Below are 13,853 nucleotides of genomic sequence, written 5' to 3'. Positions count from 1 at the left end.
AAGGAATTGATCACCACCAAAGGCCACAGAAGGCTGATTTTTATATCCTATTTATTGCTCTGCTGGGGATTAACTGGTTCATTTTGGGACAAGTCACTTGGGAATTTCTACACTGCCTTTTCAGTAAGGATGTTTATGACATTAGGACCCTACAAAGTATCTCAGGTATCTTTCTCACCTGCCCAGGCAGTTTCTGGGCAGAGCACAGGTGAGGGGACCAGATGCTCCGGGTACAATGTGGTGCTTTATTTCTGCTGCTGCACCATGAGATGGCTGGGGCTAGAGGGTCTGGGTTTGAGTCTCCAAATGCTCACACAAGCAGCCCTAGCAAAGCCTCTCCTTACCAAACCCCACTTCTGCACAAGAACCTGCCAGGGCTACCAGCCAACATCTGCCTGGCCTTTAAATGCAGTGGTTGTGCTGGTGAGGGGGACAAGCCCAGGGCTTGGCTGAGGGAACTCCATGGGACTGTTTTGGGGTATTTTGTGGGGGCACCTTCCCCAGGTGATGTGGGTGTGACACACATGGGCACTACTGGCCACAGTGATGAACCCCAGACCTGCGAGCACCAAGAGCATGGCCCTGGGGAGGGACCCAGCACTGCTGCTACACTCACACAGCTACACTCATTTTACATGGGAAAACATAACTCCATGGAAACAGGCAGGTTTAATTGAGTGGGTTCAGTGGCTTTCCATTCCTTTTTCACTGAATCTGCCTAAAGAAATGAAGAGCCAACCAACCCAGCAGACCTGACTGAAGGTTTTCAGCATTACAGGTGGGTGCTTTTAGAACAGGTCCTTCCCTCCCCCTTCCCTACTGAGGTCTCCATTACTGGAAGTCGTACATTCTGTTTGCATGCATTTCATCCAGATGGGAGTGCAAGTGTGTCAGTAGGCAGGCTAGAGTGCCGAGACGATCTGGATAAGGGAAAGAAGCTTGTGATAAGCAGATAAGCAAGAATAAAAACATGCCCAAATCTCCGAGTGCTTACACAATCCCTCTGGGCAGCACTGCACCCAGCCAGATTATTTTCTCAGGTTAACAAGCGAGTGAATTATAACACTGACTTAAATGCTTACTAATGTGTATGATCTCCAAGGCTTAGAGCATCACCTGCCAGCCTCACACCACAACTGCAAATACAAAGGAATCTGATGCAGGGGCAAGGTGGCCGTGGTGGTGCCAGCCCTGCTGGCCACCATCCCTGTCCCCAAGCTCAGAGCCCAGAGCCCACCAGGGACCAGGACCATCCTCAAGGCAGAGCAGGGGGCACACAGAGGTTGGAGTGGCTTCCTGTGAGTGTGGCACATGGAAGATGAAACCACAGGTTATCTGAAACTTTGACATTTAATCCGAGCCCCAAAATAACAGGTTTACTATGCTGCCCTTAGATAAGCTTCTTTCAAAGTCAAACAAAACACAGCTTTTTTTCCTTTTTTTTTTTTTTTTTGCAACAGCATCTGTGTCTTTGCTTGGGATTAGGGATGTAATTGTGCATGATGACACAGGCTTCTTAGGCACGTCACCCTTGCCCACACATTCAAGTGCAGTCACTGAGGATGAATGTGGCTGTAACCCGAGAGGTACTCACAGGAACTGCTCTCGTTTCTCCTACTTCCAGGAGGGAATTTATTTCAGCTCGACAAGGAAAGGTTTGAAGCAAATCAATACAGGATGAAGCACATAATGTATGGAAATTACATTTTAATAAAAACCATTGGCAGGTTTGCAGCTTAAACCGTGCTCTGTTTTCCTCGCCTGCCTCTCCCGTTGCCTTTCCATCACCCTGCATCCATTCCTCACCGTCCTGGTTCCTACCTCTGCACAAACACATTCAAACCGAGACATTTGGGCTGACAAAACCAAGCTAGCCCGGCTCATACAGCACGTTTGTTCTGCAAGCGACTGCTTCATTAAGAACGAGGTATGCCACGGATCAGAAAGTAATTAAACAGCAGCCACTCCCCCCGAAATTGCGATAAAACATCGCAGCCATTAACCCCTTTCACTCTGCCGAACCACGGGCTCGTCCCACCGAGGATACAACGCTGTGTAAACCAAGAGCATCATCCCCCTGCGGAGCTGGGCACCAGCTCTCCTCGAGGCTGGGGTGGGATCAGCTCTGCCTCCCAGCAGCCCCCCAGATTCGGTGGCTCCCACGCCATCTCAAGCTGATTTTTGCTGAGAACCCCCCCAGCTGTTCCTGCAAAGTTGGGGCAAGTATTGTTCAACACATTTTTTTTTTTTTTTTTAGGTGTTTTCAGCTGCCTGCAGAGCCTGGCCAGCAGTGCAGGGAGAGCTTGCTAAGGAAGAGGGAGAGGAGGAAGGGTTTATGGAAAGAAAAAAAAAAAAAAAAAGCAAGAAAAGCAAGGTTTTGCAGCCACAGAGAACTCAAACTCCACCCCGGCTCACAGGCAGCGCCGCTTGTTGCACGCAGCCCCGCGCATAAAGTGCTTTTGTTTCATTTTTAATACACAAAGCCTGCTTGTCCTTTCCTGCCGCTCCTCCCCTTTGCCACCCACTTGTATCCGATCCCAATGGCACCCCTGCCAAGAGAATTAGGGAGTGCTCCCTGCTAAATGGCAGCCTTTGTGTGACCGCAAGACGGCTGGTACTATCTCACCGAAACAAAAGCAGAAGCCATTTGCCTAATTCTTATTAATCTCAGTTGCCTGTGCCATGCAGCATTAAAATAATAACAAAAAAAGGGGGAAAAAAAGAGGAAAAAAGGCTTTAAACATGTTGCCCTGAAGTATATAAAAGTGCATCAAGAAGCAATCCTGACACTCGCCTGAATTACCCGCTCACAACCAAGTAGCTACAGTTTTACAGTCAACTACACACTTTATTAAACAAACAGAAAAGAAACAGGAAATTTCCCCTTGCCTGGAAAATGTTGCCTCCACATTCTTCTTCTTATTAAAAACCACACATGGCAGTGGAGGAGTAGGGAGGGAGGAGGAAGGGGGGGAACCCACACACGATAAAATACTACCACTTTTCAGTGCGTTGCCTCTCCTTTCGTCTACGAGGGGGTATCTTCAAACAAGCGATCCCGCGGCCCACAGCTGCAACATCTCAAGACAAATGTCTCTTTGAACACGGAGGGAAAAGAAAAGGCTTTTGTCCTGAGCCCCAGAAGAATGGTCTGAAATTGCGAGAGGAGTTACAGTCACCTCTGCGTGGCTCCCAACTCTTCAGAGCACTCCCTCCAGACTTTGCCGAAGCTTTTAACTAATCGTAGTTCTTTCCCAGCCCTTGAATAAAATCATGTGAGTGCCAGCCAAAAAATCTTATGCTATGCACACTAAAGGGTTTGTATATGTCACAGTTGCTTTCCCCCCTTCCACTCCCCTCCTCCTATTGACTTGCACATACGGCGGGGGTTTTTTTTTGAGTTGTCTCAAATGGATTTAATCTGTGCCACGCTGCGTTTTATGTTTGTTTGGGTTTTTTTTTGTGTGTGTGGCTTTTTTTCTTTTTTTCAACTTAAAAATGAAACATGCCTTTCTTCCCATGCAGAGCGTGGCTCCAGAAAAAGGCTGATAGTCTTGAGCAGCAGCACCTCGAAAACAAACACAAAGCACTGGGGAAAGCAAGGCTGTGCTGATCTCAGCTACACTCAGAAACCAAGGGCCAAATTCTTTCTTGATGTGTGAATCAACTGATTTTCAGCATCAGAAATGACACTCGATCGCTGGCAGGATTCACATCTTCTTGGAGTCGTCCGTCTCCTCCTGGTCCTGCTCAGTTTGTCCCAAATAGGTAAAAGCAGCCCCACGTCACTGAGGGAATGGCTGGAGCTGTGTCAGGGAGGTTTAGGTTGGAGATCAGGGAAAGGTTCTTCCCCCAGAGGGTGCTGGGCACTGCCCAGGCTCCCCAGGGAATGGGCACGGCCCCGAGGCTGCCAGAGCTCCAGGAGCGTTGGGACAGCGCTGCCAGGGGTGCCCAGGGTGGGATTGTTGGGGTGTCTGGGCAGGGCCAGGAGCTGGAATGGATGATCCTTGTGGGTCCCTTCCACCTAAGGATATTTTATGACTTTGTAACTGTAATCCCGATCCCACACTCTGTCAAGAGTATGTAGGACACTGCTGCTGTGGGATGTAGAGAACGAGGGCAGGCTGTGCCTGGGCAATGCCCCATCTCCAGAGCATGGCTGGGAGCAGTCACTGGAGCAGTTGTTTTTCCCTCTTTCCAGCCTTTGTCACTGCCAGCGGCACCAGCAGCTACAGACAATCCCCACCCAAGAAATAAGAAAAAAATCTGCACCTCAGTCCCGTTCAATACCATCAGCACTGCCTTTCCATAGTGTTACTCTATCCCCATTTTATCACCACCCTGCTGGGTCCAACAGCATCATCCCCCCCCTCCACAGACTGCAGGGTCCTGAACAACACAGAGCCGACCCAAGGGAACACCCAGGAGAAACGGGCAGCAGTTCACTGGCACGCACAGCCCGCTACAGACAAGGGTCCTGCTCACCCTGTCGGGAGCTTCGGGATGCCAAGGGGAATCCTGGAACTGGAGGACGGGGCAGGAATAAGGAGAACAAAGGTCTATTACCTGGAGTTGGTACTGACTTGTAACACTGACATTGAAAGACCTGTCAGTCTCCCTAACATCCAGTCTGAGTACAGGACAAGGGGATTTAGGTACATTTTTCTCTTGAATATAAACCATTGCTTAAGCACTAGAAAATCCCCAGATTTGCTGTCCCTGCCATCACCTCTGCATTACAAGCTGGAGAGCCAAGGTCCCAAGGTGGCTTTCCAGGGGTCCCCACTCCCTGCAAGCAGAAAGGTTGAGTGGCAAAGGTGCCAGAGTGATTCTGTGAGGATGGAGATGCTTCGGGAAAGCACTGTGATGCTGCAGGACCCAGAGGACCAACCTCCTCCACCACATCACCAGTGATGCTCTTTCTTTCACTTACATTTTCCTGCTAACAAATGCTTCTCATAATAAATGCATATGCAAAAATGAAATAGGACACAAGTCTTATCTCACACTTAGGGGAAAAAAACCCAAACATATTTGCTGTTTTTTCTAACCACAAATACTCTGGAGGCACTTGGTACTGTGCAGACAGAAGCCACACAGACACACAGCATGTTTAGAAAGTGACATCAAATATATTTTTTTATAAATAACCACGGATTGTTTTGTATTTTAAAAGCAAAGCATCTTTGAGGTTGCCAGGATCCTACCAGGGAAAGACTGCAACATCTTCTCCTTCAGCGGAGACCCAGGTGTTTGAACTGATGCTGGAGCTCCAGGCTCGCAGCCAGGGCTGCTGTGGGCAAGGGGGATGATGGCAAAGTGGAGGCAACTTTCAGCCCACTGGAAAAACCCACAGGTTCATGGCAGTCCCCTCTGGTGAGGGAAATTGTGTTTCAGAGAAACTCCAGAGATGGGCAGAGACGCAGTAAGGGCCATCCTGCCCTGCTGGAAAGGGAAAAACTCGTACCTGGTGTTGGGAAGAGCCTGTGCAAAGCCCTGACCTCTCCAGCACATTTCCTCCAGTCAGCACACAAGAGCTGGATTTTGGCCAGTTCCCCTTCCAGATAACTTTTCAAGGCTTCCTTGAAGAAAGTATTTTTAAAAATTCATAGGAAGTTCCCATATAAAACAATGTCCTTATTAGCTGATCCAAGCATTGTGGTTACAGCCCCCAGCTGAACTACTGACATGTGAGCCACAGAGAAATGCTCAGTTAAAATATAAATATACATGGTATTTACTTACTCTTTTTTAAATTCCTGCAGGTACACACACCAGAAACACCTCCTTTTGTGTACCCCATTAAAGCACTGGGATACACTGTTGACACCACAGGGATGCAGCCCTGGGGCACGAAAGCCAAACACAAGCTTTGCAAAACTCCGGAGTGCTGATGTATGAAATGATCTCTGGGCTGAACTAAATCTCACCCAGGAGCACCGCACATACAGCTGCAAGAACAGGAACTGGTGTTAATGCAAGGAAAGAGTAACAGAAGGGTAATGTATGGCCTCTGCTACGTATCAAAATGTTGGTGTTTGGGTTATTCCCACATTGCTGGGTTGGTAAATCCGTGTCTGTGAACACTGAACACCAAGGAGTGACTTCAAGAGGAGCTAACGTGAAACTCCTAATGGTCACACGAGGGGATGGGAGACAGGGGCGCCTGAGGGATGTGCTGACCCAGGGACCCTGAGAAGTGGGAGTGCAGAGCAGGGCATGGATGGATGGGACGGCAAAACCAGGGAGGCAGTGGGAACTGCCAGGGCATGGGAGAGGCAGAGCAGATGGGAGAGGCCATATGGGGTGGTGAGGTAGGGATGCTACCAAGAAAGCTAAAAGAAGCACCTGGGAGAGAAACTGCTTGCTCAGAGCAGCTCAGATGCCTGTATATATATATAGGTTTTTTTTGGTAAGAGAGGGATGGGAAAAAGATTGGAAAAGCTCAGTAAGGGTTTGTTTGGTGGTTACAATTCAGACACCATATGGACCCTCAAACTGTCCCACTGCCCAGGGCTGAGCTTTGCAGCTCATATTAAAAAAAAAAACATGGAGAAGATAACAGAAAAACCCCCAATGAATTCTCCCTGAGTATGCTCCACTACTAAGCCCAGTGCTGGAAACAAACTGTACTTCTAGAGCTCAGTGGGCAGCTTTCCTAATATTATCCAGCACTCTCTCCAGTGCTGCACTTCAGCTGCAGGATATATCCTTTATTTCTCATGGGTGGGACGTTCACCTCTGAGCCACACATTCCAGCCATACGGCATCATGCACCAGGGACAACATCCCGTGCCAGCTCTCCTTCGGGTCCCTCTCCATCCTCGTTATCCATTTATTTTTTCCCTTCCATCCAAGTGGAAACAAAACTACAGCAGTAGAAAAAGAATGAGCTGCTCCAGGAAATGGACAGCTTTCATTGTTTTGGTTTTTGGTTGGTTTTTTGGTTTTTTAATTTAAAAGATTAAATAAACCCAAGGAGAAGGATGCTGCTGCCAGGGGAGAGCTGCTGATATCGGCCATCTGGGCAGGAGGCTGCTCAAACTTCAAATTGCCCTGAGGGATTCAGAGGCTGTAAAGACGTTTTGGAACACGAGATATTGAAATCAAGGCTAAAGATGAGCCCGTCGACCGGCAGTGACAGCCCTGGCATGGGGACAGCCTGGAATTCTGCTGCCTGAGACCCCCACCAGACCAGCAGCAGGGCTGTCCACAACACACCAGCATTGTGGGGTGCAAACCTGGCTTTATCTCACACACAGACCACTGACAGCCCCATGGTTTAGACTGGAAATTCCCTCAAATTAAAAAAAAAGGTAAAGCATCAAAGCAAGCACTTGGAGCCAGTTTTGGGAAGCGGGAAGGATTCAATCCCACCAGCTGTCTGTGTGCCACCAGCACTGTTGGAACTTGTATTTGCACATTGATAGTGAGAGATTCTGAGTGGAAAACAAAGAAAAGGCCATGTTGGGAGATACCTGTAGGAATTACATGATGCTGTTAACCACTGACATTAGTCCTTCCCATTATGCTGGACAGAAAGTGCTCTCAGTCTTTTAAGCAACAGGGCTCCCTCTGAGCATCTCTGCTTTGCTGCTGGCATTCCTGAGATCTGCTGGAGGTTTAGATCCCACAGGAGGGTTGACACAGCACTGGAGGAGTTTCTGGCTCTGGAGAGACAGAACTGCTTTGCTGGGGTGGGAGCCTGGAGAGCCTTTTGGAAGATAAATCCTCATTTCCATGTCCACCCATAGCTGTTGTCATCTCAAGTCACTTGTTTACAGCCAGAAGGGACAACAACCCCACCAAGGATCCAGCCCAGGCTTTAGCTCATGCTTTTTCCATAAGGGCAATGTGGGAGCCTTCAGTGAGAGCCCAGCTTGACTTTAGGAGTCTCCCCAAAGCAATTTTTGGCCAAGCACAGAGCGCCAAGAAGGGCTGGCCGCTGCCTCAGCTCCTCCTGCACGTGCTGCAGATGTGCCAGGGAGCAGCCGAAGCCCTGGCCTGGGGCAAGGGATGGCTCCAATCCTTTAAATCCACCTGGACACCTCCAGTGCCTTCATTCAGAGGGATAAAAGGCCAGGAGCAGTGAGTGCTGTGCCAAGCAGCCAGGAGCACACGGGCTGTCCCTGAGCCCTGTGAGCCACGCCAGGAGCACTGGGCTGTCCCTGGGCTGTCCCCAGCCCTGTGAGCCACGCCAGGAGCACTGGGCTGTCCCTGGGCTGTCCCCAGCCCTGTGAGCCACGCCAGGAGCACTGGGCTGTCCCCGGGCTGTCCCCAGCCCTGTGAGCCACGCCAGGAGCACTGGGCTGTCCCTGGGCTGTCCCCAGCCCTGTGAGCCACGCCAGGAGCACTGGGCTGTCCCTGGGCTGTCCCCAGCCCTGTGAGCCACGCCAGGAGCACTGGGCTGTCCCTGGGCTGTCCCCAGCCCTGTGAGCCACGCCAGGAGCACTGGGCTGTCCCCGGGCTGTCCCCAGCCCTGTGAGCCACGCCAGGAGCACTGGGCTGTCCCTGGGCTGTCCCCAGCCCTGTGAGCCACACCAGGAGCACTGGGCTGTCCCTGGGCTGTCCCCAGCCCTGTGAGCCACGCCGTGTGTGCTGCCGGGGGCTCCTCCACAGCCTGCCTGATGCCTGCTGGCTCCTGCAGGGAGAACCGAGAGCTCACTCCAAACCCACAGGTCCTGCCAAGGCCTCGTCCCTCCTAAGACCTCCTAAAATAGCTGCTGGGTGCTGGCCAAGCACACAAGCCCAGCTGGAACCGTCTGCTCAGCGACCCCGCTGCAAGGTCACCCTTCCTGCAGCCCGGGACAGCCACTGCTCAGCCCACAACGGGAACGTGTCAGCCGGGGCCGACAGACCTTTGGCAACTTTCTCCTCTCTCACATCCCCACCCTCTTCCACATCGAAGGTCCAGTGAAGGAACCTCAGCACAGACAGGAAGCCCAAGTACTGCCATGTTCCCAGCAGGTTCACACGGCTCCTGCTTCTCCTTGTCCTACTTTCTTGCTTCTCTTTATACCCATTTCTTTTTCCATCCCAGTTTGTACCCGGAGCTCCTCTGTGCTCTCCCATCACTCTTTGAGGAATTTGAGACCAATTCCTCTAAGTGCAGAAAGGATGGTGAAATATGTGAGCAGGGGAATAACCTGGAAGGTCCTGGGAGGTGCTGAATGCCTGCAAATCCCACTCATTTCCCTAAGATAAACACCCTCACTTCCCTGTAGCACTGCATTATAACTACGTGAGAAAAACCCCCTAAATACTAACATTCAAAAGCACTTAACTATGACCTACTTGCTGTTAAAGTTGATTTACTTTTACAACTGAAACTTTACAGGTCTATCATAGGATTTTATCATGGTTGCACTTTAAAAAAAACAAACAGGGCACACTTTACATTCCTGTTGAACTTAAAGCAGTCCAGAACCATAAAAACAGAGCAAACAAAGCTCCAGGCTTGGCAGTGACCACCAAACCCCATCTGCTCCCCCTTGTATCCTTCAAGGAACAGTTTAAGGAGGGAGGCTGATCACCTCATGGGGCTCAGAGCCACCTGGCCTGGCTGAAGGTATCCCTGCTCATGGCAAGGGGTTGGACTAAATGACCTTTAAAGGTCCCTTCCAACCCAAACCATTCAATGATTCCATGAACCCCAGTATTTTCTGGTTTAACTAATATTGAAAAAGACTGGGTGCACCTCAGGCAGGATTTCCTAAGCATGAGTGCCTTAAGAAGACAGAGCCCTGTGTGTGGTGATATCCTAGGAAAAATATTGAAGAGAAAATCACTCCTGCTTCAACCCATGTTCCCTAACTAATATATTTGATTATTTTCAATATTGCTGTAAAGCTGTCTCCCGAGATACATCAGGAAAATGATGACGGATCCCACACTGTGCTTGCAGCCACCTTCCCAGAGGAGAAGGTTCTGCTGGAAAGTTCAACAGGAATGGGGGATGACACGAGGTCCAGCAGCATCTCCTGGCCTGACATCTTCTCTCTGAGCCACCTGCAAGGCTGCTCACTCAGCTGTGGAAAAATAAAACCAACTCAAAGCCCCCACTGAGAAAGCTCAATCTCTTTATCCAACTTCTCAGGAAAAAGATTTTTGAGATGCCACACAATAGAGCCCTTTTTAGCTATCTGTGCCCTCGAGCCATGCATTAATACAGCTGAGACTAAGCTGGATTGAGGGAATTTTAAATTGGTGTGCTGGATGATGTAGAAGGCTATCAAAAAAAAAAAACAAACCCAAAACCCAAACCTAAAAAACCCTCACTCAAAAATGAAAAAAGGAGACTACACAGAACTGGATTGTAGGCTGGAGATTTCATGAGGCCAGGGTGAGCAAGCAAAACCTCTCACTGGAAATGTTATTAATAATCATGCCTTATCTCCTGGAACAGAGAAATTACCTTGATTAATAACAATACACGGATTATTTACAAACTCCCACATCTTAGAATATTATCATTTAATCACGTTTTTTTTAGACTGAGGGGGAAAAAAAGTGGTGGTCAGAGCAGGAAAGTCTGTATATTAAACTCACCCTTCTTAACCCTTCTGACTTTGCACCTCCTTAGAGCCCCACTGGCTGCTCATCAGTAACTCCTGTGTGCTGAGGGCATCCTGAAGGTGCAAAGGGGCCTTGTAGGTATTTCAGGAAGAAATGAGAGCGTAACCATAGGTATGGAGATTCTCAGGTGCACAAAATGAGGCTAAATGTAGAAATTTTGACTTCATAGAATCATTGAGTCATTTAGGTTGGAAAAGACCTCGAACATCATAGAGTCCAACCATTCCCCCAGCACTGCCAAGACCACCACTGACCCATGTCCCCAAGTGCCACATGGCTCTTAAACCCCTCTAGGGATGGGGACTCCACCACTGTCCTGGGCAGCCCTTTGGTACACAGATGTCATGTTCCTATGAATAAACTTCAAGCCAGAAAAAAAGTCTTTTGTAATTCAGGGCTATTAAATCTTTTTTGAAATGTTCAAATCAAATTAAACCAAATGAGATTTTTTTTTTTTTGTAAGTTGCTTTTAAATTCAATTCTTTCAAATATCCGCTGAACCTTTTGAAAATTAAATTAATTTTATTTTTAATGCAATGTGCAGTTGCGGAGAACTGAGGAAAAGCATGTGGTCCCAGAAGCATGTGGGGTTTTTCCTAACTATACAAGTTGCTCTAATAAGAAGATATTATCTCCCCCTGCAAACCTTGTCTGGCTTCAGCTTTCCAAGCTGAATAAAGATAGCAAAAAGTTCAATTATTAACTTTCCCATTCTCTATTTTCCCTCTTTATCAGGCTTTTCCTGGCCACTCACATTCCTGCCTGGCTGCAAAACACGGGCTGCAGGTCTGGACAAGAGCCTGTGGACCCAAACAGGGCTGGAACCAGCCAAAACTCTTCCAAAAATTCTCAAATGACATTGAGGATGTGATTTCTTTTGGTACAGTGGACAGAAGCTCTGAGGAAGGACCCAGGAGGAAGCTGAGATGCCTCTGGTCACCCCACCTCACCATTCCAGCTTTCTCGAAGCTCTGGAGGCTGAAGCAAACCCCTCCAGATTTGTCCAGCCAGGCTGTTCCTGGGGCCTGGCTGCACAGCATGCACTAGGAATGGGTGAGAACATACCTAACATTTTTTCTCATCCCTGACCCTAAAACATTCTGTGGATTAGTGATAATCCCCAGCCACACATTTCACATCTTAAATTAAAACAGGGGACCGGGCAACGCTGACTGAAAACCGTCACCAACGTTGTGACACCAAAGTGCCCCCTCACCCTGTGACCTTCCATCTGTCAGCACAAGCGATGCTCACCCCACCAAGGGTTTCCTCATGGGGTTTTCCTCTGTGCCCAGGGTGGGCTGGAGTCAAAGCAAGGTTAAACTCTCATCATTTTGTAAATCCTACCCCTGAAGCTGCTTCATCTCCCCCTCTCCCACCCCAGCCCTCAGCCAGGTCAGCTGCACGCCAGCGCCTTCTGGTTTATGGAAAACCATGTTCAGTGTCCAAATATTGCACAGATCCTTGAATAATAGAGCTTATAACCCCCCTAATTTATCATCAGTGTTTAAAATAGTATCACTAATAAGTAATTGTAGTTGAAACATTTATCTTAAACCAGAGCTATTTAAACGATGATAATCTAGAAAAATCTTTGCTAATCTGCTCCATCTTTGAGCAAAAGAAATACACACTCCCTGGCTTTCGTACTAAAACAAAAATGAGCACTGGCAGAGCAAGCAAAATCATCTACAAACACAAATCAACCTTTTCTCCTTGTGAGCCAGAGTAGCCCAAGGGGTAACGGCACGATCACGCTCCCGATGTATTCATACAGCACATTTCATCTTCATTAATCCAGATAACACACTGGCAGATTCTTATTTTTCAGTTCCAAGAATGATGAGCTATTCCTGTGCTCCAGCAGTCCAACACCCACCTCTCCCCCACGCACAGGGGTCTGACCATCACCCTGGAGCTCCAGGGGTGTCTCCTGCCTTCCTGCCCTCCCAATCCCTTGGGAAGGGGCTGTAGCACTGGAGCCCCAGCTTGTCCCAGCTCCTGGCTGTGGCCCAGGAGGCTTCCAAGTCCACCACACCTTTGGTCACAGCGAGGGGCTTTAAGGACCTCCTGAAGCTGCCCTGTCCTTGCCCTTCATGGCTTTTCTCACAGGGGCAACCTCAGCAATGCAACAAGAGCTAAAGGAAGCAGCTCAGGATGCTCAACAAAGAATTCCTGCACAGATTCATATTTTCTCTCCGTTTTCCATGAACTGGTGTTTTGGTCAACAGCGTTCATATTTAAGGTGTCATATTTTCTTGTGCATGCCAAGGATTGCTACAGTGCAGCTCCCACAGCTGCTGGGAGGCATTTCCTGCAGGCTCCTCAGCACACTGAGAGACAAATAAAATCCAAACTGTAGAGAAACTGACTGCTCTTGAAACCACGTTAACTCTAATGGGCTGAAAATATCTTCATTTTTATGTCTCTTCACCATCACAGTGCTGATGTAGGTGAGCACAGGATATAGGTTTATCTAATAATGTATACCCAAGATAGTGAAAAATATTTTACATTTGCCTACAGTTATAAAACTGTAAATCACACTGAACAACATCACTGCAGTAAGCTCTTTTCCTCTAACCATTTTCTATATTTTATTGGTTCAATGAATCCCATCACCTATCAGCCCAAGAGCTGTAGTTACAGACTGTATGGTGAGTCTCAGGTAATTTATTTAGTCTTAAAATTGTGCCACAAACCCACCAAAGTGAGGTATGGGAAAATGAACTGATCAGGTTTAATTTCTTTGTTGGGAATAAGATAGGGGAAGAGAGGGAAAGGAGTCTTGCACAGAAATTTCAGAAAGTTGACAAAATTTCCTGCCTTGCAGCAGAAAGCAGTTGGCAAAGAAGGATGCTGATGCATCCCACCCCTGTCTGCAGGTTTATACACTTGATTAGATCATACAGATGACAAAACAAACCAAATGAAACTGAGTGTTGAGAAAACTCCAGCGGCTCCTGCAGCAATGACAATCCTACACTGTGCCTCTGTCTGAGGGGGTCCCAAAGCTCCCCCAAGAGCTGCCACTGACACAAAACCACCCTGCTGGCTGTAGTCAACAGGTTCAGGCGATGTGGCAAAGAGGGGAAGTAAGACATGGTGCTCATCAAGACACCCAGCTAAATGAGCACTGTACAATTTCACACAGTTTTCATCGTTCATTCCACAAATACCCAAGAGATAATTGTACAGTACTCAGTGTAATCTATTCCTTTTAATTAATACCTTTGGTAATACAAAGAAAAACCCAATATTGTGAAAAAAACCCAAAA

General features: G+C 48.3%; 1 protein-coding gene across 4 annotated transcripts in view; it reads right to left on the bottom strand.

Moving 5' to 3' along the window:
- The window catches only part of CTBP2 (C-terminal binding protein 2), a 132,874-nt gene that overhangs the window by 10,115 nt on the left and 108,906 nt on the right, over positions 1 to 13,853 (bottom strand). Inside the window, exon 1 of one of the 4 annotated variants that reach the window (XM_048311982.1) lies at positions 2,999 to 3,230. The exons of 2 other annotated variants lie outside the window; for them this stretch is intronic. The gene's annotated coding sequence lies outside the window, so the exon portion shown is untranslated. Of the gene's footprint in view, positions 1 to 2,998; positions 3,231 to 13,853 lie in introns of those variants that run through there. One more of the 4 variants, XM_048311983.1, reaches the window with a different exon arrangement.

Source organism: Corvus hawaiiensis, chromosome 8 (genome assembly GCF_020740725.1).
Source record: "Corvus hawaiiensis isolate bCorHaw1 chromosome 8, bCorHaw1.pri.cur, whole genome shotgun sequence".
NCBI classification, from domain to species: domain Eukaryota; kingdom Metazoa; phylum Chordata; class Aves; order Passeriformes; family Corvidae; genus Corvus; species Corvus hawaiiensis.
This window is presented reverse-complemented; position numbering and strand designations above follow the sequence as displayed.